We start from the raw sequence: 7,237 nt of genomic DNA on the forward strand, positions 1-7,237 counted from the left end.
GGGCCTACAGTTCGGGACATAGAGTCAAACTTTCGTTTTATAGGCCTATACTGATGGTGTTACGCGTGCATTGATACATAATAAAAGCATTTCCTTCCTTTGTACGTTAGCGTGGGGACGATTAGTGAAGTTCACCACGATAATAATGAAAGGCTTGACCGTCAAAAGAAAGATGACCCTTTCCCAGGAACAATGAAAGCAGTGTCCAGCTGTCTTGAAAGACACCATCCTGGCGGAACAATACAAGAAGAATCGAATAAGACACGCTGATTCAACAACACACACAACGAGACATGTTTTAGACACACCTCGCAGAGGGTGCGCTCGCTTGTGAGTTCGGATATCCCTCTTGCCAACTAGCTAAGAAATCATGTAAGCCATTTTCATAGTGTAAAATTTGTATGAATTTTACATACTAATTTTGGTGCAAACACCACACATCACGGACAGCTTCTTAGTGTAACTGATTAGGCCTATGATAACACAAGCAGTTGTATGGGCATAGTATTCGCGCTGTTACGTCACTGAATATGGGCAATCACGGGACGGATACACTGATTAGGTCTATCAACAAACATCAATTAGAAAATCCATCTTTTTCGATTCTCTGATTAGATAGAATGATGTGGAATCGGGTTCTTTTGTGTGATCACTGTAAAGGTAAGATTATATGCCTAACTAAGACTTGACTCATTTCAAAAGAGCGCGTACCCTATTACGTGATCCCCAAAATTCATAAAGAAAGGGGGAATGGAGTAGGGGACATAATAGGCTTTACCAAACATGCCAAATAGAGCAGCATCGCGCTGTCGACGATGCTTTTAACACATGTCCGAAATCATTAATTTTCCTTCAAAATATATGTAGCTGAGAGTGATCAATTTCACTAACATAAAAGTCTTAATCTCATTTCGTTCTGTCCCTTCTTTTTCATTAATAGAAACCATGATGATGAACGAGGATTCAAATCCTTAAGTTGTGGCATTTCTATTGCGTTTGACGGTTAAATTGCGGTATTGTGAAGGTTTCCAATTGACAGGACACATAATTCGCTGTAATTTAGATCAGCTGTAGAACGCGGGCATCCAATATTGATCATTATTTTGAGAAATATTTGTGAAAGATCGTGAAGATATCTTACGATACTCAAATTTACATAATCATACTACCAAATACCCAACGTCGAAGAGCTCTGCAAACTTCATAGTTGTGTTGATGATATTAAGCGATAGTCTCGCGATAATCATTTGAAATTGAATTCTGTTAAATCAGAATTGTCAGGCGGGCTAGTTTTCTCACAAAAATTTATCTCCCAGTCCGTCAGAGATCTAGGAGTTATGGTAGATAAGCATCTGAACTTTAAAAAAAAACACAAAAAAAAACACGAACAAATAGAATAACACACACATTAAGAACTCATGTCGTTCTGCTGCTTCAGGGGTATTTGTAAAAATAAATTATTAATATCCGTAAGTTATCGGAGCAGTCTTCCACCAAACGTCTAATTCACGCATTTGTTACTTCTCATCTTGACTACTGCAATTTCCTTCTTGTTGGTCTCCCTGCTTCGAGTATTGCACCAAATTCAAAATTCAAATTACAGCTGCAAGGCTTGTAACCCTGACAAAAACATCTGACCAAATTACTCCAGTTATCCAATCCCACCACTGGCTCCCCATACATCAACGTATCACTTTTAAAATCATCCTTATTGTTTACAAGATAAATATTATGGATTAATCCTACCTCCCTTCCGCTCCTCCACTTCAGCCTGTTCTCTCTCTTCTCTCCAATCATCACGTGGTCCCGCACATACCCGCTATGGTGATATAGGACCTTTTCTGTATTTCCCCACCCCTTTGGAATAAACTCCCATTCTATATTCGTATAGCTGAAAGTGTTGATATGTTCAAATCATTGTTGAAAACTTGTCTGCTTACTCAATCCTAATTTTGGTGTTGTTGTTGTTGCTGTTATGTACATAATGCTGTATCTTAATTATAGCTCAATATTTTTACTGTATATATCGGGCATCCTTTCTCTTTATAAGATTATTGGTGCTGTTCGTTATTCCCAGGTTCGCTATTCCGAAGGGTCATTAATCTGAAAAACACAAATTTCCTATACCGAGGTTCGTTAATCCGAAAATGAAAAAGGGTTCGTTAATCCGAACGTCTCTTGTGGCGTTATTCCGACGGTTCGTTATTCCGGAGATTCGTTAATTCGAAAATGAAATTCGGAATAACGAAGCTTCAGAAAAACGAATCTTCGGACTAAAGAGTCTTGTGAATAACGAACCTTCGGAATATCGAGCTGTTACCAAGATTATTGGGCATTGGCAGGTTAATGTGCGATGCGTTATAATGCGCTGGGTTGTAAGCAAGGGTAAATATGTTAATTTTTCTTAATTGAACAACTTCGTGTACATTAAAGTGTAGAGAGTTATATATGCCTACGCATGATCATCTTGATCTCAGTGACCTCAAAATATAATTTAGAAGACATCCCAGTGCAGCTGTAACAAATCTGTTAATCCAAAAATTACACGAAGGTTCGTCATTCAAAAAGGCGAATTATCTATGTATGCCGAAAAATAAACGTATGGCTCATTCTGCATGATTTAGAAAATAAAATAAAGTCTCATCCACAGTTATACAAAATAAGGAGATGTACTTGAAAATAAAACAAAATGACCGGATTTCACAGCACACTCACCCGAAAGAGGAATACGTATCACACACGAAACCGCTTTCATCAATATTGGAGCATTGTACTATACATGGTGAATGTATGCTTTGCGTGAATCCAGTTTCCGAACACAAAAGCTATACTCTTGATACCTTAGTCAGGGGAGCACAATTGACTGGAAAAAAAAAAACATATCAATGAGATACCTCAACAGACTAAATAGAGAAATCACAGACCTGATATTATACGCTCGATTTATTTAGTGCTCCACTGTGAATCGAGCGTAAAAATAGAGTTTTGGTTATTGCTGAAAGCAAAACAGAAGAACACTTCGAATCGCAGCGTTTATGATTATGCTTTACTTTAATGTAGCTTGTAGATACATGCATAGTACTTCCCGTGTCTGAGGCACTCGGATAGAGGTCATGAACGTCATGTCCAGTTTTATCCTTTTTAGTATGTCAGTGTAGTTCATTCTTTTAATGCTAGATTTCATCAGCCCCCCCCCCCCCATGCTGAGTCTGATATATCAATACCCGCCTTCACATGTGCAAAATAGCGCGTTACTAAACATGCTCCAATACTAGAGGGTTTTTTTTCCAACTTCTCAGACAAAAGAGCGTACACGCGAGGATTGTATACACTTTTTGGCTCAGACGCTCCAGCCACCCTCGGAAACTTGAGGTTTTTTTTGCAACATTTACAGAAAATAACCCGCTAATTGCCAATCGATGAAACTATTGTTCTTGTGCCTCACAGTGGTATGGAGAGCACGCTGTTGTTAATGATGGGAATACGAAAGAACTCAATCAAGTTTCTAAACCCGACCGTTCAAGTACTGCCGGGGCAAATACCCGTGGTACTGACAACTGTTAAAAGCTACTGAAATCCTTGCGTCTGATTGGCTGATAGCAAATTTGTCGGTGAAAACCTCCGACGAACTCGTTGATGAAACGCCCCCCCCCCCCCCCCCCCCCGGTTGATCTACTTTGCGATTCGTTTGCTTTGTTTACGCCTTGAACGGAACGGGTGACGGTTTTTTTTTCCCTCTCTCTCTCTCTCTCTCTCTCTCTCCCTCATGTCATGATGATGATAGTCGTGTATTGAATGTTATAGGATATGACTAAAACTGATCTGAATAGCAATGGTGATGACAATTACTACTGCTGGCATAAGTGACAGCTAAATGAACAGATGTTTCCTTGTTCTGATTTCACCTCTCCCTAATTTCTCACTCTTGTTTGCCCCCTCCCATGAATGATGAAAACAACAACAACAACAACAGACTTAACCGCACAACAAGTCAGATAAATGCGTGCTGGCAACCAATAGACCTACGTGACACGTATCTTTTAGGTTGAAACTAACTTAATGGCCACGACAAATCATATCAGAGGAAATGATGGCAGAAGAAAAAAAAAACTGACAACCTTTCTAGTGTAAATTTCTGCGAAAACAGGTGGCAAAAAAAAAAAAAAAAATGCGCGCACTGCAACTATTTCAGGTTATAAGCAGTCTGTAAACCGACCGAACGGCATAATTCTATTAAAATGTAGCCTTATCTTGGCTTCTTTAACAGTAAAAAAAAAAAAAAAAGAAAAAAAAAACACGTTGAACAGTATTGGTGTATTACACATTAATGTTAAAGGGAAGATAAACCCCAAGAGCAATGTGGATTGAGTGAAAGCAGCAACATTAGTAGAACACATCAGTGAAAGTTTGAATAAAATCGGACAATCGATGCAAAAGTTATGAATTTTTAAAGTTTTGGTGTTGGAACCGCTGGACGAGGAGACTACTAGAGGTTATGACGTATGAGTGGACAACAATACCAAGAAAATATAAAGAAAATACTACAAAATTCCATTTTTCATGAAAATTACAAATTCCATCAACTTGATATTGACATATGTTAAGGGTAGCAATTATTCCCCCTGCTTTCTGAAAGCGGTTGGTCCGTTGCTCTTTCATAATTCTAGAAAAGTGAATTTTTGTTGAATTTCCTTTACATTTTCTTTGTATTGTTGTCCACTCATACGTCATATCCTCTAGTAGTCTCCTCATCCAGCGGTTCAAACACCAAAACTTTAAAAATTCATAACTTTTGCATCGATTGTCCGATTTTCCTCAAACTTTCACTGATGTGTTCTACTAATGTTGCTGCTTTCACTCAATCCACATTGCTCTTTGGGTTTACTTTCCCTTTAACACTAAAACGAAACAAAGGGGTTATTCGTCGCTTCATACTTACAATCGAATCACGTGTCAAAAAAAAAATAATGATAATATAAAAAAGGTCCCGAATGCCGAAGAAAATATCGCTTTCCCAGATGCCGCTGCAACAAGCTGAAGTTTATAGTGTAAGAGCCATACCTACCCAATTACACAACAGTAGGCCTACATAATATCATGGCAACATAATTGAAACTTTTTCGATCTCACACTCATAAAATCTGCGTACCACTGCGTGTGAAAATTAGAATGAACATCACGGACATATCAACTGAGAAGTTCCTCTAGATACTTCTTCCCGACTTGGCGATCATCATACAGTAAAAGACGTGACTATTTATTTATTTGTATCGAATGTAAACTGTTTACCGTAAACGAAAAACACTACACGGAGTGCCTCCTCCGTTTATTGTCTTTGCCGTAACCATGGAGCTACTATGAAACCAAACAAGAAGCACGCATGGACGGCGCGTTTCATTGAACTTGATAACCACGTGTTTCGCACTTCGGCACATATTGCACCTCGCGAAACGTAGCGATTACCGTACTTGTGGCGGACTTACTGACTTTGGTCAAGGAATGAAAATGGAATACATTAAGAAAAAATATTATGATATTGAAATACTGACATCATGAAAATGTTTGGAAACAACGAATGATTATGGAGTATAGAAATGAAAATGCCAAACAAAGATTTTCATTCGCTCATAGGGAAGCTCTCTAGAAGAGATGAAAGCATCTCCCCTCGTATGGCAGTATAAGTTTCCCCAACAAGCTGAGGTTAGTGAGGTATACACCAGGGCTCGACGCTAACGGTGGCTCGGTGGACCGGGGCCAGCAAAAACGCACGTCGGGCCACCAAAAAAAGTCGGATGTTTGCCTTTACTTTTGGAAATGGACAGCGGTAACAGTCGACTCCGTATAAGATGCTAAAATAAATGTCAGATGTTGTTTTTATTTTTGGAAATGAATAACGGTAATATTCGACTCCGTACGGTACTAAAATAAATGTCGGATGTTTGCTTATACCAAGGATGCTTATACTTTTGGGTGTGAATAACGGTAAGATTCAGCTCCGTACGGTGCTAAAATTAATGTCAGAAATTCGATTTTGCGTTCGGAAATGAATAACAGTAATATTCGACTCCGTACGGGGATTAAATAAATATCGCATGTTTGCTTTGACGTTCGGAAATGACTACTAATGATATACAACTCCGTACGATGATAAAATAAATGCCGGATATTTGCTTATGCGTTCGAAAGTAAATAGCAATAACATTCAGCTCTGAAAGATGCTAATATAAGTGTCGGAAATTTGCTTTGACGTTCGGAAATGAATAACAATGATATTCAACTCCGTACGATGATAAAATAAATGCCGGATGTTTTCTTTCAAGCTCTGGACTTGTGGAAAGATAATAATGTACGTTCATCACTTTTTTTTTTCATGATTCATTCAAGAATTTCCGGAGTCTGACAGCCATCGCATCTCGTTACGATGTTTTTGTATTGTTTACAGACAAGTATGGCAAACATGAGAGCAAGGCTTCATAGAAGATGAATTACCCTGGTGGCAATCATTGAACGACAATTTCAATTCAATGGGCAATCGTCGGGACCACTCGCGATGTTAGAAAAAATAAACACCTCAGCATCGAGCAATTTCTATTATTGAATGAGCAATCGTCGGGACGATGTGCGACATTTCAAACTCATATCAAACGGTGATTTAAGTTCAAAGGGCAAGCCTAGGGACGATGCGCGACGCTTTAAAAATATTACTAAACGTGTCTCTGACCAGTGATTCAAGTTGAATGGACAATCGTCGGGACGATAAGTGCGTTGTTTGAACAATTATGGATTAACAAACTCGCCACGGACGGTGATTTAAATTCAATGGTCAATCGTCGGGACGATTAGCGACGCGAAACCATCACCAAAACCTTTACAAAACGGTTAGTCAAGTTGAATACGCAGTCGTCGGGGACGATGTGCGACGTTTAAACAATCACTGAAACGCTTCGCCGATCGAAAAAGACCGCCTTAATTGATTAGTCGCGACGAAAAGAGACGACTTCGTTCCGACTCGTCGGAACCATCTTTTGTTGATATTTATAATGAGCCAAAAAGAGCGCAGTAATGAGCACATGAGGCCCAAAATTTGGATCGTCGGGGACGATTGGCGACGATCTTTTGTCTCATATCGTCGCGACGAAGATATCTCCCTAACAAAGTTTTTCTGCTGTGTTGTGTTTATGTGGGGCGGGGTGGGAGACCAGATATTAAGTACGTTGTACATGATGTGTGCGCGTCT

This window comes from Diadema setosum, chromosome 16, assembly GCF_964275005.1.
Source record: "Diadema setosum chromosome 16, eeDiaSeto1, whole genome shotgun sequence".
Taxonomy (NCBI): Eukaryota; Metazoa; Echinodermata; class Echinoidea; order Diadematoida; family Diadematidae; genus Diadema; species Diadema setosum.